Source organism: Melospiza georgiana, chromosome 3, assembly GCF_028018845.1.
Source record: "Melospiza georgiana isolate bMelGeo1 chromosome 3, bMelGeo1.pri, whole genome shotgun sequence".
NCBI lineage: Eukaryota > Metazoa > Chordata > Aves > Passeriformes > Passerellidae > Melospiza > Melospiza georgiana.
In genome coordinates this window covers 111,057,293-111,084,888 of record NC_080432.1, presented here as the reverse complement: position 1 = coordinate 111,084,888, position 27,596 = coordinate 111,057,293, and positions in this window count along the sequence as shown.

The window sequence follows — 27,596 nt, the reverse complement described above, 5'->3', positions numbered from 1 at the left end:
ATCAGTTGCTGGGTTACTTACAGTGCCATGAATAAAAAAACAAAAAAAAAAAAAAAAAGAAAAAAAAACCATAAAACAAAAAACCAGCTAAATGACAGCTTCTTTGGAGAGAGTGAAAACAGGTTTTGAGCTAAAGCTGATCAACCAATATAGAAGTACAGAAGCCTGGACTATTTTATAACTGCCTGTAATTCATTTTACCACATTATTTTAGATGGAGATAAATTTGTAACTTATTTTCCCAACAAGCAGCAACTGGGTACTCTGTAGTTTCTCACAGGCTGACTCGAATGCAATTCAGCCTGTGCAGATGGCCTGCACAGGGATGACACATCACGTAAGTCTCAATTAGCTTCTCACTGCAGAATTTAAATGGGATTACGTGATACATAAAACCTCACTGGCACTGTCTGAAAAGTGGTGATCTACAACCCCTGCAGTTAAAGGCTAAAATGTAATGAACCAGCAATTTAAGTACTCTATCATATTTTTTCCCCTAAAATGTAATTATGCTGGAATACAGTCCTTTTCTTTTTTTCTTTTTTTTTTTTTTTTTTTTAACCTTATTGAAAAACATTTTGGTACATTCAGAGAGAGAGAATTCTAGTTCTCAAAGTCTGGCAAATGACCAGAAGCATCACATCCCTCCTGATAAGCTTCTAATCAGTGTTGTTGGAGAGGCAGGCATTTGCTCTGCAGTTGTAGGCTGCATATTAGTTATGCATATATATTAGTTACCTTTCTTTTTTGTCTGTTATGGTATTTTTAACCTACAAACAGCAAAACTGAAACCATCAGAATTTGCTCAACCCAGACTAAAGATCAGTAATGCTAGCTGAAATTTTTGTTTCATGTTCTACTAAGGACATAGATCTCCAGTGATAAAGGTAGCTGATAGTCTTATGGGCTTTCTAGACTGCTGTACTTTGACACATAATAGTTGTAACAAAAGGCAAAGACTCATTAGCAGAAAGAGGTTTTTGGATGTTACATTTATACATTTATAACATTTTTATTTATGGCAAGAGTTCTACAAAGGCACCAATGAAAAAAGAACATTTCTATTCATTGGAAGCTTGATAATATATTGATTTTTAAATTATCCTCCTTTCTTTCAAGATGCTTTACAGACGCACCTTATTGACTGTCTTTTTCCCCATATAAATAACTTGCCCCTCTATTGAGGTCTACTGAAACATTGGGACTTACCCTTAAGCTCAGAAAAGAAAATCTGTTAGCATGTTCTTGTGTGGTAAAAATATTTTCTGGAAGAATTTAACTACCTTTAGAATATATACACTTGTTTAACCCTGGCCATTCAAATCCCTGTCTCTGCTTCATTTGAGCCTGTGATGTTCTCTTAGTCTTCTTATATGTTTATTTTTGGTGCAAAAATCTCTAGTGGTAAACATTTTTTGAAGAAAGTTTCTAAAAGAAAGAGCTTGTCAAATGCTATGTGCATCCAGCTTGAATGGGCAATGAGGTTTCAAAGGAACTTAGGAAAAAAACCAGGATGGATCATCTTTGGAAGGAGGGTCAGGTCATCAGGAAGTATTTAAGGGAGTTCCTAAGGCATATAGGAAAAAAAATAGGGAGGCCAAAGTGTAATTCAAACTCAATTTGGCAACTTTTATAAAAGACATTAAAAAATGTTTTTACAAATATACTAACGGCAAAAAGAAGGGTAAGACCAACATTTGTTCTCTACTGGATGTAGGAGGGAACTTGGTAATTGCAGATGAAGAGAAGGTGGAAGGCCTCAGTCTTTAATAGGAAGACAGCTTGCCCTCAGGAGATCTGTTATCCAGGAAGAGGCAGTCAGAGAATTGCTGAGCCACTTGGATATTCATAAATTTATGGGACCAGATGGGATCCATCCCAGGGTGATGAGGGAGCTGGCAGATGATCTTGCAAAGCCACTCTCCATCATTTACCAGCAGTCTTGGCTCACTTTTGAGGTTCCAGATGACTGAAAGCTGGCCAATGTGATGCCCATTCATAAAAAGGGTGGGAAGGGAAATCCTGGTCCTAATAGACCAGTTAGCCCGACCTCAGGACTCAGTAAGGTAATGGAACAGTTTTTATTGAATGCCATCACACAGCACTTAGAGGATTGCCAGAGTATCAGACCCAGCCTTTTAGGAGGGGTAGGCTATGTTTGACCAACCTGGTCTCCTTTTATGACCAAGTGACCCACCTGGTGGATGCAGAAAAGGCTGTTGACGTTGTGTACCTGGACTTCAGCAAGGCTTTTGATGCTGTCTCCCACAGCACACTCCTGGAAAAGCTGGCAGCCCACGGCTTGGACAGGAGCACTCTTTTCTGGGTTCAGAACTGGCTGCATGGCCGGGCCCAGAGAGTGGTGGTGAATGGTGCTGCATCCAGCTGGCAGCCAGGCACCAGTGGCATCCCTCAAGGGTCTGTGCTGGGACCAGTTCTGTTCAATATTTTCACTGATGACATGGATGAGGGTATTGAGTCTTTCATTAGTAAATTTGCAGATGACAGTAAGCTGGGAGCGTGTGTTGCTCTGTTGGAAGGAAGGAGGGCTCTGCAGAGAGACTTGGAATGATTGGATGGATAGGTAAGAAAGGGACCTGGGGGTACTGCTCAACAGCTGACTGAACACGAGCCAGCAGTGTGCCCTGGTGGCCAAGAAGGCCAATGGTGTCCTGGCCTGTACCAGGAACAGTGTGGCCTGCAGCAGCAGGGAGGTCATTCTTCCCCTGCCCTCGGCACTGGTGAGGCCACGCCTTGAGTGCTGTGTCCAGTTCTGGGCCCTCAGCAACCGACAGAACCAGACGACACAGACTTAACCTGCTCCAAGGAAAATATAGCTTGGATATTAGGAATTATTTTTTTTAATGGAAAGAGCGATGAAGTATTGTAATTGTCTGCCTGGAGAATTGACGGAGTCACCATCCCTAGATGTGTTTGAAAAAAGTCTGGCTGTGGCACTTGGTGCCATGGTTTAGTTGAGGCATTAGGGCATGGATCGGACTCGATGATCTTGAATGTCTCTTCCAACCTAATGATTCAATGTGATTCCGTGAATTTGTTATGCAGATTACCCCAGCTAGTAAAGCTCTTGGAAGCAGTCTCTTTAGACTTTAAACACTACACTAGCTTTAATTCCTCATTTTTTGGAGATTCTTGCTTTTGGTATTTGAAGAAGAGCGTCACAACACTTCAGGGAAAAAATATCAAGTTGATCTTCTGTAAATGCTTTTCATTTCAATATAGGCAAACATACAGTGAAAAGACATTATTCTGGAAAAGGATTTAAAAGATCATCATGGAAGAACAACTACACAAGGCAGTATCAACAACAAAAGAATAAAGGAATCCTCCATAGAAGTATGAATTTTTAATCAGGAAAAAAAAAGAGATGTTACATGTGTACTCAGCATTGATAAGATCCCTGTTAGAATTTCACAGTCAGAAATTCATTTTAAGAACTGAATGTGTTTTAGAACAATTTGTAAAAGTGATAAAAGAACTAAAATACATTTTCACAAAAGTGTAGATTTAGCCCTTGTAAGTTGGGTTGCATTGGATACATGCATGTACAATTGATGTGTTTGTTATGAAGATTTCTACAAGTGAACTAAAGGATTAAGCTTACTTTATATTCAGTATGTATTTTAGGAATAACTGAATTATCTGTGTGTATTGCCCTCTAGGTATCACTCTAGGTGGTTGTGTCTCTCCTGCATGTCTTGTGTAACATCTGCCATTCCCTCATGGGTATCTCAGATGCCTTAAGGTGTATAAAATAGCATGAAATACTTATAATTGTACAACTGGTCTGGGGCTTTGATCAATATAATTGATGCACACAGAGAGACTTTTACTTCATTCTAAAATAGACACACCTACATGAAGACTTCACTAGGAGTGTTTGTGTTGATTAGACCTCTGCAGACTGGGACAAAAGCTTAGACATCTATCAAATCTACACGTAGATACCGATGTAACAGATATCTGGGTACAAATGTCTGAGTCTAAAGCTGGATTTCACTCACAGTTTGCATGGGCATTCAGGGGAGAAAAGAAAAAAATCATAACCTATCTAAAAACACATAGAGGACGATGCATCTGTGAGAAGATTTCTCAATGCAGAATATATGAGCAATAGCAAGACAAGTATAAAGCAAAGCTTGCAAAATTAATATAGACAAAAATTAAACTTGAAATTAGACACATTTTAAGAGCCAAAACAATAACTCTTGAGCCAGATAAGAGTGATAGTGTAGTGGATCTGATGGTCATCAATTCAAGAAAGCTAGGAGGAGACATTGAGATTGGAGGCAGCCTGGGCTTCAGTGATCATACATTGGTTGGGTTTGCAGTTCTGAGGAATATGGGTCAACTAAAGTGTAAAGTTAGGCCCCTCAGCTTTAGGTAAGCAAACTTCCACCTCTTCTAGGAGACAGTCAATAGGAACCCTGAGGAGACATCCAGGGACAAGGGAGTGGAATAGGTCTGACAAATCTTTAAGGAAGTCTTCCATAGAGTGAAAGAGCTAGCAATCCCCAGGAGTAAATGCACTGGCAGTAGAACAAGTAACCTGGGAGGAGTATAGAGGTGAAATTCAGTTGTGTAAGGAGGAGGTGAGAAGCTGGAACTAAACCTGGAAAGGGATGCAAATAATAAGCTTCTGCAGGTATGTTAACCAGGACAGAAAGGAAAAGAAGGTGTACCCCTGATGAAACAATGCTGGAAAACTGGTAACCATGGATGAGGAGAAGGCTATGGTACTCAACAACTTTTTGGCCTCAGTCTTTTTAGTCTCAATGTGGCCAAGTTTCTTACCTAAACTCCCGAGTGGATGGAGACTGAGGGAGCAAAGGGCTTCTCTTGTAAATGAAGATCAGGTTCATCACCACCTGAAGAGCTTGAATGTACATAACTCTATGGGACCTGATGAGACACATCCCAGAGTCCTGAGGGAACTGGTAGATGCAGTTGCCAAACCACTCTCCATGACATTTGAAAAGTTAGGGCAGCCAGGTGAAGACACAGTTACTGGAAAAAGGGAAACATTTTCCCCATCTTTGAAAATTGTAGAAAGGAAGATCCTTGGAACTCCAGACCTGTCAGCCTCACGTCTGTGCATGGAAAGATCATGGAACTGATCCTGCTGGAATCTGCTGAGGCACATGGAGAACAAAGAAGAGATTCAAGACAACCATCACAGCTTAACCAAGGGCAAGTCCTTGTTTGTGAATTGGAGAGATGGATTCAATGGGTGGAACATTACATACATAAGATGATTGAATGGTCACATCCAGAGGGTAATGGTCAACAGCTCAGAAATCCCACGAAGACGAGTGACAAGTGACTTCCCTCAGGGGTTTGTATTGGGACCAGTGTAATTTAATAACTTCATTAATGGCATAGACGAAGGGATCGAGGGCACTGAGCAAATTTTTAGATGACAATGAACTAAGTGGTGTGATTGATACACCTAAAGAACTGGATGCCATCCAGAGGGACCTGTACAAGCTCAAGAAGTGGGCCATGGGAATCTCAAGTGGTTTAACATGACCAAGTGCAAGGTCCTGCAACTAGGTCTTTAAAGTTCCTTCCAACCCAAGTCTATCTATGATTCCATGATTCTATGATTCCGTGATTCCATAAATCTACTATGCTTTTATGAATAAAGAACTCAACAGTTGAGGCTTTATGGCACTGCCAGTATGGGAAAAAAACCTGAATCAAGATTCACCTGATAATTTTTCAATGCTTTTGTAAGAAATATGTAATATAATAGTAGTAAAAATAATGAATAAAAAAATTAATTGCTTGTTGCCTAAAGGCTGGCATTAGGCAAAATGACAGCGCGAATTATTATAACAGGGCTTTTGGCCATAAATTCTATTGCTACATCAATACAAGTTAATAAACAGAAGCAAGAGATTGAGCTCTTGGCCATGACTATCCCTTTCTTTTTTAACATAATCTCTGTCATGGCTTTGCTTCAGGCCAAATAATACTTTCCTAGACAATATGGAGACCCAATTGAGGAAATAACATTTGTAAGCCCCTTGTTTCAAGGGCACATTTGCATGTATTAAACACAGAGAGTCTAAAATGTCTAATTCCTTTTTTCCCTGTAGAAATTAAATAAAAGAGCTATTATTTAGCAGTATTTCACTTTATGTATCTTCCTTACCAATTTATATATTTTTAATAACTATTAAACTATTTTCCTGCAAAATGCAAACTGTCTTCCAGCAGAACTGTAGCACATCTTGTACATGAGATAAAGCAGAAGTAACAGTGTGCAATTATTAACAAGTCATGATCAAACAGCTCTAATGACCATAACAAAACATGAACTGGTGACCCATGAGTAAGGTCATGATAGATGCAAGAAGGCTAAGGCTAAGCAATGAAATTTAATGAATTTTCTAACTTCTGGTATTGACAGGTTTTATATGAAAAATATAGAAAGAGATATATTTCTCTTAATTATTAATATAACACACTTTGAGTCCAAAACAATATTTTACTTGAAAATTGTCCACATGGTGGATCTATTATATTATAAAAAGAAGCATTATAGCATGCATTTTAAATTACGTGTTACAATTTCTCTGTAAAATATAAGCATTTCATGCTTTAACAAATGGTTTTCATTACACAGTGTGTATAACTTCTTTATGTGTATCTGCTACATAATGTGATTTATGATCTTAATGGCATCTATTTTCATACTCTTCCTTTCATAAAATCAAATCAAGTACTATCTGTTTATCTGTATCTGTTTTTTCTCATAAGCAATAATAATTGGAAGATGTCATGCAGGTCTGGGAAATCTCAGGCTGTGCTGGTCTCACACGTTGCTGCATTCGGATCTCAGCATTTTTCATCTCTCTATTCCTGTGCTTCCTGAGTTTTGAATGGACAGGGGCAGTGCTCCTTCCTGTCACATTTCTGCCTGTTAGTCCTTCTCAGAAGTGAGACCATGATGTCTCTCTGCTCTTACCCCTCAGATTAACAACTCTTTAGGAGAAGAACATGAGCTCTTGGCTCTGCAGTGGTTGAAAATCTGCTGTGTCCCACAGCTGCAGCTGGTGAGGGGAACACATAGCACCACTCATCAGATATAAATAAGATAGGGTGGAAAGTGTGAGGAGTCGGAGACGTGGACTCATGTGAGGAGATATGAGGACTCATGTGGACTCATATGGGGGAACATAGGAAAGGAGAAACAAGCTGAAAGAAGTGAGGAGACACAGCAAGGAAAGCTGTGAGAAAGACACAGGCAGAAGCACTAAAGAAAACACCAGAGGAGAACTGTGAGGAAGCTGAGTTTTGGAGAAAATGAAGGAGGAAGCAGAGAGATACAGTGGGCACAAAAAGGACACTGCTGGGCTTACAGCTGGATGCACAGTCTTGGAAGGAGTTCCATGCTATGAGGACAAATTATTCTGAGAGGACTGGAGTAATGCATTACCCATGCCAGAGCATGGACATTCCTGAGGGGACTATAGCACATAAATTAACCCATACCAGTACAGAGGAGCCACAGAAAGCAAGGAACCGTAGACGTGATGGTTTTGAGTGGTAAGGTTTTGGCTGTGAGGGGCTACCACAGGAGTGGCCTCTGTGAGAGGCTGCAAGAAGCTCCCTCCATGTCCAGCAGAGCCAAGGGCAGCCAGCTCCAAGGGGGACCTGCCACTGGGCAAGGCCGAGCCCATAGGAGACAGCAGCAGTACCTCTGGGCTAATGTACTGAAGATGGGGGAAAAAAAAACCCTGTGGCACAAACAACAGCAGTGAGAGAGAGGACAGCAAATATGTGAAATCAAGGGCTCTGCAGACAGCAAGGCCGGCGAAGAAGAAGGGGCAATATGTGCTCCAGAACATGGAGCAGAGATTACCTGGCAGCCTGTGGTCATGCAGATTGTTCCTGTGCAGCCACAGGGGAGCAGAGATCCACCTGCAGATCACTGAAGACTCCAAACCAAAGCATGAAGGGTATGAATGTGAGGAATGTTAGACATAACGTGTATGTGATAAACTGACCATAACCTCCATCCTGCTGCACTTCTGTAGGGGAGGGGTAGAGAATTTGGGGGGTGAGGGTGAGCCTAAAAAGGAGGGGTGGGAGAAAGGGTTTTAAGATTTAAATTTTATTTCTCATTATCTTACTATGGTTTGATTTGTAACAAATTAAATTAATTTTTCCCCAAAGTAAGACTATTTTGCCCATGAGAATAACTTGCAAGTGATCTTTCTGTGTCCATACCTCTTTCTACAAAAGGACTTCACCTGGAGTAATAAACTATTAAAGATCAAGAAATTTGCTACACTAATTCCTGCATCAAAGAGTGATGAGATTTCAATATAAAGTGGGATATAAGGAACTAGAAGTGGAGTTTCTGGTTAGAATCTGTAAGAACTTATAAGTCCTCAGTATTATACATAACTTAAAAACTCTACATAGAAATGTTATGCAGAAGAACATCAATAACTCTTTTAAATTGCAGTGACATTTTATTATTTTTTTCTCTGGAAGAAAAATATAAGCCAGAGACTGAATTTCTCCTAATTTTCATAAACCTGCAGTAAACAAAGACTGAAACATTTTTTTAAATTATTACCAATTTTTTAATCACTGTACAATCTTTATTCCAACATATCCTGGGAATATAGTAAGATTTTTTTCAGAGTTTTTGATAGCAACTAGTTATCTTCCATTCTTTAGAACAAGTTAAAAACAATTCATCTGACTCATTTTCTAATGCACAATGAAGACTTTTTTTTAATAGTATTGTTTTTGTTAAATGTGGATTTAAAAAACCTTGTGCATAGCTGCAAGGATTTAACTCAAAAACAGTTTTAATCAGGAAGCTGCAAGTGGTCCTTTACATTCAGAACCACTAGTAGTAACATTTTGAGAGCCATTGTGAAATCATAAGTTATTTGGTCAAAGTAAACAACTGATAAAAAGAAATGCTTGTCAGGGATGAACAAAATGTCAGGGATAAACAATGGTTTATCGTTGATTCTAATGGTATAAAAGAAAATATGAAGGAAAACAATAACATGAAATCGCAGCAGACAGACTTTTGAGTTCTGTATCTTGTCTTCCCCTTCCAAAGGAGGAGAAGAGCCTCAGACCATAAAGCTACACATAATAATCAAAGCTCGGCCTTGTAATAGCTGGAGTACCAAAGCTATTCTTGTCCATCGTATAGTGCTGCAGTTCATGTTTATTCTATTAGGTTGCTGTTGAATGGTATGCTCCACTGTTCCTCCTCCCACCAGGTATCTCCTAAAGTTAGTTTCCCCTTAGTTGTATCCACCCCTGAGTCATGTTTCACTGATTCCCCCAGCCTTTTTTCCAGCACCTTCCCTGCCTGTCATTGTAACCCCACCTTTTGCTCTCAAACTATCCCTCTCAATCCTTCCTTGGACCAATCCCAGACAGTACCACCCCTTTGGAATTCCCTCATTCCTCGAGGCCCCATTGGACCATGTGCCCTACCATCTCATCCCACCTGTTTTAATTGGCCTGAAGGAGGCGGCTTTATCCCTTCAATCCTCCCCTAAGGATCTCCCATTGGTTAATTGTTTGCATCCACCCATTGATTTCTAACCGTATTTAATTCCGTGCGCTCAGACACTTAAGGCTTTTTGTTCTTGACTTCTTCAACTGCCTGAAGGAGGTGGCTTAATCCCTTCAATCCTCCCCTAAGGATCTCCCATTGGTTGTATCCACCCATTGATTTCTAACTGTATTTAATTCTGTGCACTCAGACGCTTAAGGCTTTTTGTTCTTGACTTCTTCAATTGCCGTAAGCTTCTCCCTGTTAGAACTTCAAGACCAGAGAGCCTCCTTCTCCTTTGCCTGACCCCTGACATGGCTGTGGCACCCTTCACCATAGAGCAAGCTGTGTTCAGGTGCAGGTACAATCCAGACCTCGGCTGTTCCCCGTTCCTGGTGTGGTGCTGGAGTTTCTCCAGGGCTAGCCGGGGCTCTGGTGGCTGCCTCACTATAGCAAAGGACACAAGGTAAAACTGTGAGAAGAATGAGATTGAATATGGATTATGTTTGCCATTTTCCAAAGTGAGGTAATGGCATATTTTAAAGTCTGTTTTAAAGTCATTTCTGTACATTTTTGAGCATAAATTAAAAAAAAAAAATCTTAGAAGTATAGATATCATTACCATGCAATGAGATTTAAGAGAGATTTTCAAGGACACACTTTAATTTCCAGGGTACTTACTTTTTTGTAATGCAGAGATCATGACATCTAAATTTTTGGAACATTTAATCTCTCATAAACTAGCTATCGGTATCTTTCATTAGTCACTAGGATAGAGAAGGCAGTTCATGCAATTTATCTTTGATGAAAAATAAGGAGTGGATTTCTGGTTTTCACTTCTAAAATAGTAGAAATTGGAACAGCACAGTTATATTAGCTGCCTTGAAAAAACTCAGAGGCAAGGATAAGCTAGATAAGAGACATTTTAAATAAAATCTACATACCAGATTTTTGTTTCACATTCTGACTTACACATGTTTATAACAGCATTGATTGTACAGAGAGGAGAAAGTGATGTTCTAAAAACAGTTTTTAAGAACACTGAAAGATTTTTATGAAGCATTTAATAAGAATTGATTTTCAAAGTTAAAATATCTGTTTAACAATAACAGAGGGTTAAAGTGTGTTTTGACATTCATAATCTTTTGAATCCCACACAAAACTGTGCATGCACACATAAAGACCTGACCATTTTATAGCTACTTCTGCTCAACACCTGTTAAAACATACCTGTTTATTTCCATATGATCCTTTGTATTGTCATGGCTTTCATTTAGTATAATGTGCCATTTCATAAGATATATTATATGAAACAATATTAGCATACATTCAATTTTCAATACTTACTTACTTACTTAAATTTTCCCAAATTTATTTTTCCCCAATTATTCTCCAAATTATCTTAATATGTATTAGTTTTCTGATTATACACACTGCCTAAAACAGCAACATCAGAGAGAATGGGATTTTTTGCTAGGATCTGAGTATTTGTGAGTTCTCTCATAGAGGAAAGTTCTCGCTGCAGATTAATATTTTTCATATATTGCTTACCAGGTCTTCTTTACAGTATATAATATGATTTTTCCCTAATAAGATTTTAAGGATTGTATCTTAAGTAGAGAGATTCTATTTATAGAGCTATCATTTCAGATCAGAGTTACACAGGTCTGTGACTATATTTGAAATACAGCCTTGAAGGGCTTCCTTTCTTCCTGCTTTCTCTCTAATGATTTTGCTTCTTATCCTGACAGTGGTTCCTTGAGTCATGATCTTCACTACCCTATACGTTCAATATTATGTATGCCTAATACCAAGAAAAAGAGCCTTTAGTGGATCAAAAGCTTTTTGAAAACCTGCTATTTCTTTTCTTGCTAGTACAGACCGTTGGTAACTGCACAGAACAGTAAATGCTATGCTACCCTCAAACTAGAGTGAAAGCAGACTCAAACACAAACACCTTTCAGAGATTATCATCACCTACTTTATATCAGACATCAAATCATGACCCAGCTTCTACCATGTGAAACCATTAAACAGCTCTTGGGATTTTCCGTAACAGTAGGACCTTTAACCACAGTGTCCTGGACAATTTCCAGCAAAAGTAATTACACTGTGCCAGTAAATCCCCTGCATTTTATTTGGACACTCTATTTCTTTCTCTTCTAGTAAAACGTTATGTGAGGTTTGCTGTGCATTGCAAACAGGTGCTGAGTTTTATCTAAAGTGTCGTCACTTCAAGGATGTGTGAAATGATCTCTATAAGATGCAGTAACGGCTTTGCATATGAATTTTCAATGCAGTTTGGTAGCCTCTACATTAGACATGATATGATGTACCTTTGTAATTATTTTATTTTTATATTTATGCAGACGAGTGCTAAAGAAATGTGTCTTTACAGTAAGTAGAATGTATTAAACTGTTCTTCAGCAATCATTTTACTGATTTTGAATTGCATTGAGCTTATAATTTTCTTTCTCTGCATAACTTCTCAGTATCTCAGCAGTATTCCTGTTTTGCAGTGTAATAATGATACTGCCTGAATAATTTTACTTAGAGAAAGTAAGAATGCTTACATGGTAGAGTAACTGGTATCTTACAGAGAAGCTCGCTTTTTCATTTCAGAGACTGGCATTCAGCTTTCTGCTTATTTTGAACTAGAGTAAGGGCTTAATCTCCTCTCACTGTATCTCTTAAGCTGCTCAGTTTGCTCAGTTATTTAAGTTCTGGGTATTTGTTGCTCAATTCTGAGTTTAAATCTTCCCCCCTGCAAAAAGCCTTGAGGGGGTAAAATTCCAAGGTATGCTATTTTGGGATATTTTTAGGATTTGGTTTTTTTTTCATTTTTCTGTAACCAGCTTTATTGTCAATACTAGAATTATTTACCTATGATAAATATTTTTAGATGCTTTATGACTGTTTTGCAGGGTTAACAAAAAAATTTCAAACTGTTCTCAGCTTGTATAGAGCAAGAAATTACCAGCTCAAAATTTGTTACCAATTAGCTACTGATCACACAGTGCTTTGAATATATAAAATATTTTTGAAATTATAGGCATTTTTGCATAGGACACAGTTCACTGAAGAGATAACAAATGCTTTTACTATGTGACCTGTGGTCACAATCCTCTGTAACAGCTTTATATTATCGTGCAAGAACAAGAAAGTTTGTATGATTTACAGAACTACTTCCTGAATGCATTTCAAAGTCTTCAAAGTCTTTGAATCATGTAATTCCATTCACTTTGAAAAAGGCAAGTCTAGAATACCAATTACAAAGAAATTAATCTATAAGTTTTACAGTCCCAGAGAATTTTGGTAGGAGGTAGATGGTAAGATCGTTTTTTTTTTTTTTTTTTTGTTTGTTTGTTTGTTTTGCTACTTTCAGACAATAGGAATTTCAGAAATTGATTAAAAATAAAGATTTCAGTGAAATTCTGAAGAAAAGCAGTTCTAGTTTGTGAACTGGCTGCATAGGTGGGCTAAGAAACAAGATTCATCCCTGCTTCCACGTCTTGCTGCTCTCAAGTGCTTTCCTTTTTAATTGGCTTCATTCAAACCTGGACTCAGTTTCCAGATTGATTACTCTGGCTGTTTAGTGAGCTGAAATATACAGATTCTTACCCACTGTATGCCTACAAAGGACACTGCTGGGTCCTAATTCCAGCTGCATGATAAATTCCAGGACTTTCTAAGTTAAACTAGGATAAATTCTTCTGCACTTTTCTGATGTGCTCAGTTGTTTCTGAGAAATACACTATTTCTGCCACTTTTCCTCCTCAGGGAGGATGCTCCTCACACTCTTAGCCTGCTCTAGCGTGGGGTCCATCCCATGGGAGATCAGTACCCTTCAGGGTCCCAGTTCCTGACAGAAAACTTGCTTCATGATGAGTTCCTCTCTCCACAGGCACACGGGTCATGACAGGAACCTGCTCCAGCTTTTTCTGGGCTCCACCATGGACCTCCATGTGCTGCAGGGGCTCAGCTGCCTCACCACGGTCTTAGCCATGGACTGTAGAAGAGGGTCTGTCCCAGTGTGTGGAACACCTCCTTACGCTTTTTCTCTGGCCTTTAGGTCTGCAGTTGTTTCTCACTCCTGGGAATCTGAGTTGCATTCTCCTCTCTTGACTGCAGCTGCTTCTGCACAGTACACTTTTAACAATTGCTTTTTAACAGTTTTATTCCAGAAGTGCTGCCAGCAGCTCTGATGGGCAAGCTGATGGGCAGCAGTTGGTCTGTTCCAGAGTCACTCGGCTCTGTTGAGCAGGAGGGAAGCTTGTAGCACTTCTCCCAGGGAGAAGCTCCTGTTGTGTCCTCCTGCTGGGCCCTCCCTCTCTTCCTCCCATCCACCCAATAAACCTCTGCCACCCCGTTTCAATACAAGTTTGAACCTCCTGATACTCTGGCAGGGTTGGAGGGAGGTGGGTGGGGAGGGGTGGTCTTAAGCAGTGAAGTAGCTCTGGGAGCATTTCTATGTCTTACAAAGTTTGCACTTTTTGATGTAAGAAGACCTTGGCGTGATTCAGATTTCTCATTCACCCTACTTTGAATTAGTTCTGTGACTTCATTTTGGAGTATTTAGTGGAAGAGGAGTTTGAAGGTTTGAAGCAACCTCTAAGTCCTTTTTAATTTTATCTTAATTAAAACTAATTTTAACCAAGGTCATCAGGAAACATTTTCCCAGAAATGTGTTGTGGTTTTACACACTTGTTAACTGATACACAGCCTCTGTAATTTTGCCTTTTTATCCTCTGAAGCATGTGCAAGAAATACATTTGCTTCTTCTATTTAATAGTGTGATGTAATTGTTCTTGAGCACATTTGTGTAGTACTCCTGGATGCATTCTTTGTGCGTACAACGTCCTGCAGGATGAATGCCTGCAGCAAATTCCACTTCCTTTGCTTTGTGTGCCCTGTTTGGTATGATCCTGTAGTTTAGCCCACTTCTTTTATTTCATACTCAAGAAAGTGTGATGGTGGAAAATGGCTTTTTGATCTCAGTGTTTGCCTTCTGAGGTACACTTCTTTACACATTTTAGTAAAACTACTACTAAGGTTATGACTATAGCTGTGATTACTACCAAACAGAGCTGATTTAGTAAAATGCAAAGTATGACTAAATAATTTAGTGTCACCTTATGTTGCATTCTTGAAAAATTGTATAGAATTCTAGGTCCTCTTCATTTGTTACTTATTTTCATTCTGCAGGATCTTAATTCATCTATACTGTTCAAGAAATCAACATCAGAAAAACAGACTTTTCTGTGTGCACAAGCAATTTTACTTCAAAATATGAATATAGAAAATTATTTTCCATCAGCTGCAGGAGTGAATTAAAAGTCACATTTGCCAAAATTCAATAAATTTCTTACATGAATGTGAGTTTAAAATCTGTAGAGCTGTCAGTCAAGATATTATAAAAACATAGACTTAATTTATGTAGTCATAGTGCATGAAGAATAAATAACTTGGGGAATTATTTATCAATCAAGGAAAAATATGTCAAGCATAAATAATGGATGCAGATTTTTTTATTTCTTCCATACGACATAAACCAAGTGTTCCCATTAAGTCTGTTGTTTGATGTAATCTCCTGATTTAAAAGAATATTTCTCATTTCTCCATCAAGGTGGAATTAAAGACTTTCCAGCAAGTGAAATGCAATAAAAGGTTCATGCCACTTCTGATGGACTTTTCCAATGTGAAGAAGAAAATATTTCTATAATTTTGTTGCTGAGTATGATTATGCTACCTAAATTCTTCCACTTAGAGGAACTCCTTTATGGAGATATAAAATATATAATTTGCTTAGAAGGTTTTCCACGTGTAGCCCAGCCATAAAAAACAAAATGGAACACGAGAGACTCCAGCATGGTTATGGATCCAAGAGCCAGTGTATGAGGTTAGAGAAGCATAGCTCACAAATTTCAGCAAGCTTATGCCAAGCTACACCAGCTGCAATGTTGAAAACCTAGGAATTCTCCCAGTGAAATTTGAAAGCATTCCAAGTAAGCAAAAATAGCAGAGTAGAGTGTAAACAGTTATCTAAACAAAACCATAGATTTAACTAGCACTTCTTTGAAAGAACAAAGAAGCATTCAAATATAACTGTACTATGTTGTGTACATTTTATGCTGTGTTTATTACTGTTAATGTGCTCAAAGTGACTCTATATTTTGAATGTCTTATACTTTGATCTTAAAATGTTTTCACTGCATATTCAAATCATATAATTTCCTTAAGTGATTTTTCTTTTTCTTTGTTCTTTTTTATCCTATTTTAAAATGTGTTTAATGCATCTAATAAAAAGTAATTTTGAAATTATGAGTAGATAATTTCTCCTGATGAGAAATAAAATTTTTCACCATTTAAAATCTGTTTTAAAATAATTGTAGGCATTTAGCAGTGGGAGAAAAAAATATCATTCTTTTATTTCCATCTGTACTTCAATTTAATTAATAAGAATTAAGTTAATTTAGTTCAAACACTTATGAAAATGTGAGATAATATTTAATATTTTAATACTCACTTTTTCTAGGTTATTTGTTTAATTCATTAAAATTCTCTATTTTTATTCTGTTATTCACAACATGGATGGCAATATGAGAAGAGATGCATTTTAGGATAAATCTTAAAAGAGAGTGGTTAATGTAAATAACTTGCTCAGCACACCTTAAAGGGAACTATGAGTATTACATGTATGGCATGCTGTTGAACTGCATACAAACTGAGAAATCAATTAATATATTTCTAAGCAACACAACCTGGAAAGACTTGGGCATGGTGAGAATGTTACCGATTACAAAGCTGAATATCGGTCTGGCTTTTCAAATCATTGAACTCGGATAACCCTCTTTGCAGGAAGAAAATGATGGAGTGACAGAAGTTTGGGAAGCTCCTTCAGGGGATTTCTGTATCAGTGCCACCCGTACAGTAATGAATCATTATGACAGCGTTATAAACAATGACATGCTGAAACTTTGTCTGATCCACTGAAGCATTCGTTACAAATTTGAAAATTTCATAACCATGGGATACAAGCATAAGAAAATCTATACGTATAGTGCTGTACAAAGAAAAGGGTCTGCTTAGCGAAGCCATTGAATATGTTCATCATTAGGTATGTGGCAAACCAAAGGAAAAGTTCTTGTGGAAACAAAAATGTTAATGTTACCTCATAGAGGCCCTAGGCCATTTTCTGAGTCTTACCAAATACAAAAAGAATTTTACAATAAATAGCATTTGTGGTGACAATAAATATCAGAGTATGGTAAATAGTCAGATTTTAAGACATTTCATATGGCATGACTATAAGAAAACTATAATTACATACTTACTCAAAGAAATACTTCTTTCCTGAATCCCAGAAATATTGTAGACAACATTCTCAAAAGTACCCAGTTATTTTTATTACCATCATTTATATCCAGTGACATGGTATTTTTCTTTGAGACTGAGTACCTGGATTTTTTACTAAAGAGCTCAAAGTATATATTAACTGAAAAATATTCTATTGGAAGTGAAAGTACCCTACAAACTCAAATTTCTTAAGTAAAACTGTGTGGAAGAATAGTTCTTAGTTTCATGTTACACATATTTTATTCCACTGAAGGAGATGAGAAATAAATTTTTTTAGTAGTTATATAATGATGTTCAGTTAAACATACAGAATTTAGCAGCATACTTGAGTTATTTGGTGAAGATTTGGATGACTGTAACCAAAAGCTTTGATTGCTAGAAGTTATTATTATAAAAAATAATGAAAAAAAAAAACAACTTTTGGAAATACTCTTAGCAGGGCCAAGTTATTCTCTTGAATGGGCTATTTATAATGCCAACAAAAACCTACAGTGGTATTGATTTTGCTATGTGGGTAGCTGCTTGTGTCACCCTTGCTTCTGAAATCAGTTCAGTGTCTGAAATGATCTTTTCAGTTAATTTTGGAGTATTTTGCAACCACATTTACTTCTCCAAATTGGAATCCCCTGATGAAATTTGGCATGTGGTAGAATATGAAGATTTATGGTAGTATAACTCACCAGAAACTCTTATATGAACATGAAGAAGTCTTATGTAGACATAAATTATGTCAAAGTAGCTGTAATTCCAGCTTAAGTAATGATGCAGTCTCAGACTGTCCAAGCTGCATAGCATTTAGGATGCAATATTAGAAACTTTGCACAATCAACCAATGTATCTCTTTGGTCAGGAAAAAAAAATTCCAAACAAAAAACAAATGACCAACCCAAACTTGTTTTGCTTCTCAGGGACACTGACTGGCACAATTCTCTAGAGACAGGAAAAAACAAACTAGAACATTCTGGTTGTTATTTTTTGCTAAATCTCCCTGAAATTACAGCAAACAGCTAAAAGTTGTTGTCATTACTGATATTCTCTCTTCCCCACAGCCAAGTGGCTCTGTCACACAGTAGGGTAGTAACAAGATAATGAGGATAAAGCTTTTCAGAAATCCATGCCAGCATGTCCTAAAATGGGGACCAGACACTGTAATTGATACTGCTCTGTGTCCTACTGCACATCAATTCTTTCTATTTGTTTTCCAGTACTGTCTTAAGAAAAGTGGATATGATTAGCTCAGTATTTTCAGTGTTACAAAACACATAAAGTAGACCTGGAAAGGAACTTGAGGTATTATGTAATTGAATTCTGTGTCCTAAGACAGAATCATCTGCAGACAAGGTATTGCTAACTTATTTATTTTATCTGTTTTAAAGAAAATGTCAATTATATGATTCTAAAAGCTCCTCGGACTGTGTATTACAAAGCCTAATTACCCTTAACAACAGATGAAACCTTATCTTTTTTTTTTTACATCTAACTTAAGTATCCCTCCTTGCAAAATAATCCCATTACTTTTGGGCCCATGGAATAAAGAACAATTACTTGTCTTCCTTCTTTCAATAGCTTTTTATTTATGCGAAAGCTGTTACCTTGTTTCAAGGTCTTTAAATTTTCCTGAACACAGAAGTAATATAAGAAAATAGATCTTTGGGGGACATTAAAAAACCAAATTGTTGAGCAAGTGGTGAAGATATTTTGGAGTAAGAAGTAAATTTTCTATGCATTCACTGCGCTTAGCTAAATAGTTATTGGTATGAATGGTCAGTATGTCAAAAATCACGTATACTCAGATATGTTGAGGGAGATTCAGTTGTATTTTACTGAGTTATTGAACATATTATAGAGAATCAATCCTCTGTGAAAATCTTCTATCAGATTAAAGTAATTTGTAATGATGAAAGGTTGATTTTATCATAGTTCCATTATTAGTTGATTTTATATAGGGAAGAACAAGAAAGCTAATGAAGAGACAGCTAATTTTTCTAATGAAGAAGGATTTTGTTCTGTTGCTCAGATGAGAATAATTCTTAGAACACAAATAAAAGGTTTTAGTTTTCCAGTATTAAAATACATTTCCAGAAACATTCTGTTTTTAAAGCCTTTAAATCTGAGGAAAAAAATCTGTTTACAACAAACATTTTTAAATACTTAAAACCTTTTTAAAAACATAAATTTAAAAAATGGAAAAGCTTCACTTGTTGACTAGCTCTTCAGGAAACAATTTTTTCAAAATTTTTTTTAATCTCAGCTTTGAAATCATGTATATCCAAGTTCACTTTCTCTTTCTATATCTCCCTGAACAGATGCAGAAATAAAATATTCAAAAAAAGCTTTCAAAAGTCAATTCAGAAAATATGAGGGAATAACACACATCTGAACAATTAAGCAAACCAAACAAATCTAGAATAGAAGAGTCATAAGGACTCTCCCTTTCTTTTTATGCAAATGTAATGAAAAATAAAGAGCACAATGTAGTTAAAATTAGCAATGATATTACTAAGTTGTCTTTTAATCACCTGACAGAATGTAGTTTGATTTGATTATCTTTTCTGTTCTTAAAATTACAAATGTCAGGGAGTGTTGACACTTGCCAGGTCATTATTATGAAACGGAAAACTTTTTTTAGTACCCTGAAGCCATGTTTTTACTTTGTGTCATATTCACTGTATTTTAATGTATTTTTTCCTTTTATTTTTCTAAATAATCATAATGACTGTAAAATCTTTTTTTCTCACTGATGCCTTCAAGACTTTTCCTGCAGAGTTGATCTAAAATCAATCGAACTAAGGACTCATTCCTTTAGAAATTCCTTTTTTTTTTTTTGATTGCTGAGTTTAGTAAATCATTACAGAAAAAAAAATTGAGAGAAAAAAAATGAGAAAAACTCTTTCATCTGATTGAGTAGTAGAAAATTTAGTTCAAAGACAATAAAAGATCAGCATGATTTGAAGATTCTTGGACTTACTGTTGTGTGCAGTAGAAGGCATGACTGAACTTCATTACAGGTGGTGATTTTTTAATTGTTCTTTTCTATTTTGTTTGTCTTTTTGTCTTTTTGTTTAGTGGAACTTCAATGCTTACTGACATCATTGACTAGCTATGAATGTAGAAACAGTGTTTCTGAGCGAAAAATGATGGATCTTTTAAGCAGCTGAACTTCTGCTAAGGACACACAAGTTTCTCTGCTGAAATCACATTTGAGTTTGACCTGAGGACTTTTCATCCATTAAAAAAACGCTTTCATTTGATCTTCAGGTTGTTACAACTCCCCATCCTAACAAAGAAGAGCTATGTGTGAGGTACGTGTTAAGACATGAAACTGCAATTCAAAGGAATTCTGAGTATGAATCCCGTGGCACTGTGGCAGCACTTAAAAGCCTTCTTTTCTAGAAAAGGTAGGATTTGTGACTTTCTTTAAACCAAGATCTGAAGCAAAACATGTTGGCTTCTCTCAAGAGGCTTCATTCCCCTACAGCTGGAGGAATTGATGGTTATAAATAGTCAGTGAGGACAGGAAGTGTGGTCAGAGCACACTCCTCAGGGAAATACAACGGTATTTGTATTCGTGTTGATAGGAATTGCATTGTATTCCTATTGATACTGAGTACGAAGTGAAAAAATAATCCATGGGAAGCATTTATTTATTCTGCTGTTTCCAGAATTCATGCATAAATCAGTGAGCATAGCAAATCAATATAAGATAGAAATCATTAAAGGTGTGATTGTAATCAGACACGGAATGGTGAAAACCCTGTGTGTGTACTTCATACTGGCTTGCCTTCAAAGGCATCCCTGTCAAGTTTCCTTCTATTTGATGAATCTAGCTGTTGAGCCTGCATTTCTTACTTGCAATTTCATCTTTCTTAGTTTTCATTCATAATCTGTACACGTCTGGCAGCTGAGTGAAAGATGTGTTAGGCATGTACTAACTTCCTCTTCCTCATATGTCTTGCTCTGGAGCACAGTTCTTAAAAAAAAAAAAGTGTCTTATCCCCTAAATTGTGATCAATTACGCAAAGTCTTTGTTTTGTCATTTAGTACAGGAAATAATTTATTTAGTCTTCTCTTCAAACACAACATAATTATTGAACCAGAACAGGTGGAAAGCAAACAAATGCAGGACTAGCAAATATATAGAAAAAATGTGGTTTTGCCTTTACACAGCCATTTTTATAGTTTTTAAGTAATTTAAACTTCTGGTCACCCCACAGGCTTACCAGAACCAGGCCAAAAGTATATGGGCTATCAAGTTTGGAAAGGTTAAGGGTCAGGCATACTATGTGTTTTTTGTTTAGTCTATTTCCAGCGTAATTCAATGTGATCCTGTGGTGGGGTCCTCGAGAGCTAGGGAGGCAAAAGGAGCACAAGTTATGCACGCAGCTGTTTTTCACAGATGGCTGTGAAACTTTTTCATGGCATTTGCCTGAATGGGAAATATCCATGATACACGTTGGACAGCCGCGTGCAAATGTAAGAACTGTTATTCCTTCTGGAGCTGTATGGGATGTCCCAGCCAGACACAGCCAGTTCCAGCCAGATCCAACCACCCATCACAGGGCAGGGCTGAGCCCATGGCCCAGAGCTGTTGTAGTGTGTTTGTTCAGTTTATTGTATTACTCCCCTATTTTCTGTACTGTTCCCATCCCGTTTTATGTAAATAGTTCTGCCCTTCCCAGTTTTCCCGCCACTTGCACAAAATGTCCGTTAAATTATATAATTCCTCCTCCCCCTTTATTTCTTTATAGGTAGAATTTCTCTCCTCCCTGGGCCCAGTCAATCAGCCCCCACTCCTCCCGGATTTCCAGAACCTTCTTCTCTCTGGGGGCTGCGGTTGGCTGAGGTCCCGGGGCCCCTCCTTTACTTTGTATCTATTGGTTTCCCCCTTATGTCAGTTATGTTAAGTTCATCCCTTCACCCTTCCCTATTGGTCCCCTGTAAATCCCTCCCATACACACCCCCTTCCTTTAAAACCTCACTTCTCCCTCTCCTCAGGGCCACTCCCTGGTTGGTTTCTCTGGTTCATCAATAAACTGACTTCACCCCCAGAGAGTGTGCAGCTCCTTCTCTCGTCCCATCGGCAGCGAGTTCCATCCGCAAGCCAGCTCAGCCCGAGGCCAGCAGACGCCGAGGGGGGCTGGCAGTTTATGCAGCTAGGTGTCGGCCTCTGTCTTTTTTTGGCCAGACATTGACTTTATTGGCCACAGACACCTCGCCGCACAGAGCAGCCAGTTCCAGCCGGACACAGCCGGTTCCAGCCAGATCCAACCACCAATGTAGAGCGTGGCCGAGCCCACGGCCAGGGTGGGAGCACTACAGGGACTGCGCGTGTAAGGAGGACACAGGAAGAGAGTGGGGTGTGGGGAATCAAAAGGAATGAGAAGCAACGGGGGAAACCGCAAGATGAGGAAAGAAGGAAAAGGAAGAATGAGTCAGTGGTGGAGAGCTCTGGAGCAGCAGAAGAAAGAAGGACAGACATGCAGGGGGAAACTTCTGTGTCCTGAGCACAACACACCCTAGTGCCACTTATTGCTCAACAATGAGACTGAGTGTTACTAGAAGTCATATAAAACAAGAAAAGGTACCTGGGGTGATGAGGAATGTTATATATATATATATATATATATATATATATATATATATTATAATATTGGCTTTCTGCAAATATTAAAAATTCGTTCTATATGTGTGGTGTTAATGAAACTTTGTTATAAAGTTTTTATTTCTGTTGTTAATTAAGTTAGACGTAGTAGTGAAATATCTGATACAATTATGCTTGTGTTAAAAATGCCTGCATTGGGATTACACCCAATGAACATATAACGATGACACCAGCTACAGAAATGCCAACTGTCAGCACTCACCATCTGAAAACAGTGTGGGCCAGGGCCCAAAACTGGAGGTGATGATAAGAATGGACTAAAACCACAACCAAGAAATATGCATGCTCTAAAAAGGTGGACCCAAGGAGGAGCTAAACAGTTTTAGAAAAAGGTAAATTAGTTTGGGGAAAAGCTTAATATGCACAGTTGTTAATGAAGATGTGAAAGGTTGATGCAATAAAAATGGTACATAAAGGGTGTTTCCAAAACAGCAGGTGTGCTTTTGGCTGGGTGCCAAGATGCACACAACTGTATATCTTTGCTCTATGGTCTTTGTCTCCCGTTGTACTTTATTAAACTGTCTAAATTCATACAGGAGCATGAACCTTGTTTTTCACATGGAGCATGGGAAAAGGGGAGAAAAGGTGTTTTCCCTAGCTGTGAATGTTTGGGTTTTTTTTCTTTTACTTTCATTTCAAATACATCAATCAATAATTAAATGTTTGTATTAGTTAACTATAAATGAAGCTAATTCCCCAAAGCTGAATTTTTTCTGTCCATAAGAGTAACTGACACTTGTCTTTTGTCTTTATTCCGGCTCTTTGCCTCAAACCAGATGGTTTCTTGTTCTTGTTCTCCTGTTTTCTCCCCAGCCTCACAGAACAGAGGAGTGAAAAGCAGCTGGGTGGGAGTTTGGCTGCTAGAAAAGGCTTATGCACCACAAGCACAAATCATCTATCTGTGTATAGTGCCAATAAGAAGCAAGAAAATAGAGTAATTTGTGTGTAAATATTGATATATCTTCATATGTATTTATTTATACTGTATATGGTTAAGGAAAAATCAGAATGTTAATCTCAGTCTGTGTTTCTTAAATCCATAGGACAGTTTTACAAATACTGCTATAAACAGGAACAATTTATTTATGCTTTATTTGAACCAATAGAGGAAAGCAGTAACAAGTATTTTATCTAAAAAGTAAGATTAATGGCAATTTTTTAGGTTTTTTTTTACAGGTAGTGTAAATGAGCTGGTCAAGGTTCATGGTATTAAAGACTTCATAAGAAATACCACCTTGCTTGTGTGATGATATCTTCACAGCAAATATTACTTCAGTTTGGATAATTCAAATATTTGCTTTGGATAATTCAAATATTTGCTTTTTTTCTTCCTAGAAAGATATCTTTTATTCCTAGGCCAGTACTTATAACTATGAACATATTCAGAAAAGTTACTTCTTCCTCAATATAAATGGAATTTATGTTGATTGTGGATGTACTTGAGTTCAGAATTTGCCACAGTATGACTTGTAAGCATACTTGCTAATAAATCAAAATACAAACTTTGAAGCAATTGTAAAAGCAAAGGAAACCTAAACATTATCTCATATTTATTGTCATACGGACTTACATATCATGGAAAAAAATATTTTGCAGAACACTGAAATCTTTTTTGACTACACATTGTTTAAATTCTGGATTATAATTAGGTATTTCTTAATTCTTTCTAACTAACTTAAAAAAAACCAAAACAACAAAACCCAGAAAAAAATCTTTTTCTAGATAAAACTGCTGTGTTTGCAGGAAGAAAGAAGTCTTCCAAAATACTATTTTTGGGAATTACTTGTTGAATTTAAGTTTTCAATTGCAGAAATACGCCTGGATACATTTTATCCTTTAAGGTCGTAGAAAGCAAGATTAGATGACACTTCTCAGAAATCATTTGACAATTTGAATATGCTGCCTTAGCAAAAGATTATTCAAACCTTTTGCTTGGATATGTAAAACACCACATTATGAATGATTTTAATCTGACCTGTTTCATGCATGGTTTTGGTAAGTCAGTGCAAAATATAAAAGACGCATTTGAAAGACATAGCAGTCTTTGTATTGTAGTTTCCAGAATCTTCCAACATACTAAATCCATAAAATTAATACTGCAATTCCAAGTTACTGAACGGAAGAATCCATCCCCATTCAGTTCATACTTAACAAAATCCAGAAATGTCATATTTCATGCACTCCCTTAACACAAAATTCAAAATTTCACCTAGGATGACAACTGTCTTTTCCTTAAGGGAAAAACATTAGGTTCCAGAAAATTAAAGAAAATTAAAGCTTTAGGAAAAGTTTTGTGTCAGTTAAAAATTACCCTGCAGTCAGTCTCTAACTATGAACATCAGTGTCCTTATTTTACAAAAAATAATTTTAGCGGTCATGCTGTCTAATGTAAAGGTAGCATATAGTCTAATAAAAAGGTATCGCAGTGATAATGATAGTATAAAGTCAACTTCACATCAATTATTTCTAAGAAAATATTAATTTTTATGTTTGAAGATTTTACTTATTTGAATCATTGATTCAGTTTGGCTTTAATTTTTTTCTTACTTAGTAAAGCTGGACATCTTTTCATATTTTCCTTGCCTAAACAAAAGTGCAGATGGTGAGACCCAGAGAGAGGTTTTATGCAAATGTTTTTCCACAGTTTATAACATGGAATAGTAGTTTATTTTCTAGTTGTTAAAAAAAAAAATCATGTTGTTGCTTTGGTTATTAACTCTAAAAACATGTGCATTATTTAAGTACTACAACAGCAATTATGATTTTTATGAAATAAGAAATACTCACATAAGAGCTGAAGCAAATTTAATGGTATAAATAAATGCGTGAATTACTGAAAGAGTAGAGACACAAAAATCATGTGCAAATGCAATTTATTTTAAATATAGAAAGTCAATTTGATCAGAAAGACAGCTGAAGAAGTGGCCATTCCAGGAAGATGTTAAAGGCCAGACAGAGAGATTAATATTACATTTAATCGTTGTTTTTTGAGTCACTTCACCAGAGCTCAGGTGATTGTAGATTTTAGAAGTGTTAATTAAAAAAAAACCATCAAATAGTTACAACTAGACCAATCTCTGTCAAGCACACTATCAGCCAAGGAGTGGAGATTCATTTCTGAACCTGTTTTGGAGGTTTTGATCCTCACAGCAAGAGCATCAGCTGGGGAAGTGTGCTTACACAGACCGTAGTTACTATTTTTCTGAAATGAGTCTGGGTTTTTGTTTACCCACATGCTTCCAATCTAGTACAGACCAAATAAAATCTTGGCACATAATTTTGGGGAAAATAAAAGCAACAAAAATAAAAATTTTGCTTTGGCCTGCATTTCACTGGGACTCAGACATGGCCCATCAGGCCTGGCCTGATCTCTGCCTGCATGAGTTTACATTTAAACATTAAGCATTTCTTGTATCAGTCTGGCCTCTGCCAGGCAAGAGCTGTCATTTATAGTTACTCTAGAAACTAGGGGACAGTTTTCATGGGATTACCTGTTACTCTCTAGTAACTTGTTCAGTATGAAATCCATTACATTCTTTCTTAGTTTCTTATCTGCAGAAATGCAATTAACAATATTTATTTACCTTGTGAAAAATATGTGCAGATAATACTCTTAAAATTTGTAAAATGGCCCCGATCAACTATTAACTAGAATTTGTTACAGAACCTAAGATAGCTAAATTTTTCTACCATTAAAAACATGAAATAGGCAATTTTCATGGTAGACAGATAGAAAACTTGGTAGCTAAAAATGAGGGAATAACCTTCTTCAACAGATGTGAGATTATGAGACTTATGTAGGGAATGGATTAGCAGTATCAAACCTTACTGCTTACTACTATGTTGAAAGTAGTCACCCTCTTAATACAGGCATGATCTGTTGGCCTTCTGTTTGCTTTATAAAGAACATAAATTACAACAGTTCTTAATTTTATTCAAGAAAACAAAAAGAAATGCAAAATCTTGAAAGCTTTTCTAAGGAGAATTTTTTCTGACTTAGTAGGTTAATGATTGTCTTCTAAAATCAGTTAGTCTTTTCAATTGTCTTCTTGGGATCAGTTAGTCTGTAACCATGTTGCCATCTTTTTGCAAAAGTTCCCGTACCTCCTCAGTGATTTCTCACAGGCACCTCCTCACAGCATTGACTCCTTCTTCTTCTCAGTACAGCCAACAAACTCCAACTCTCTCCTCACCCAGCTAACCCACTCTTTTGTAGCAGTTCCCTTCTTACTGGACACAGCTGTGGCCTATTAAGGGCAGGCCTGTTCCTAATCTTTGGGGATTAGTACAGGTGTAACTCCTCAGGTATGAGATTACCTTCTCCACTATTCTCTTACATTCTATCCCTCCACAAAACGACTCTTGAATTTAGAATGCTGAGTGACCTGGGGTAGAAAAGCAAAGAAAAAAAAAAAAAAAGGAGAAAAAAAAATTGTACTTTAAAACCAGCACTGGTAGCAAAAATACTGGAAAAATGCTTACATGGGACAAAAATATATTCAGAACTCTTCAATTTAGATAGGAGACTCTATAAAGGTTAATAAAAGTAAAATAGTTCAAATATTTAAATAATGAGATTCTTTTAAGTCAGTATCTGAAGAGCAGGTAGGAATGTAGAATATAAATTCCTTTTTATATATACGTAAGATACAGAAGTATAGATATTAATATGACTCATGTAGGCAAATGTTTGGAGTATGTTATTAAGTAAAAGGACTGTGGAAATGGAACACAATCATTTTTACTTAGATGATAATTTGAGTGAGAATTGATCCAAATCTATAACCATTACATAATTTTTTATTAGAAAACACATAGTGTGATCAATGAAATAAAACCAAAACCAAAAAACCAAACCCAACTTCTAATGTTTAATTAATGAAAAATTTGTGGCATTGTAATTTGTAATGAGAGTTTAGATGGATAATCTTAACTTCCCAAGGCTCTGAAATGATCAGGATCCAAATCAAGCAAGCCGACTTCAAATAACTTTTCTCTTAGTAGTTAATTATTTTA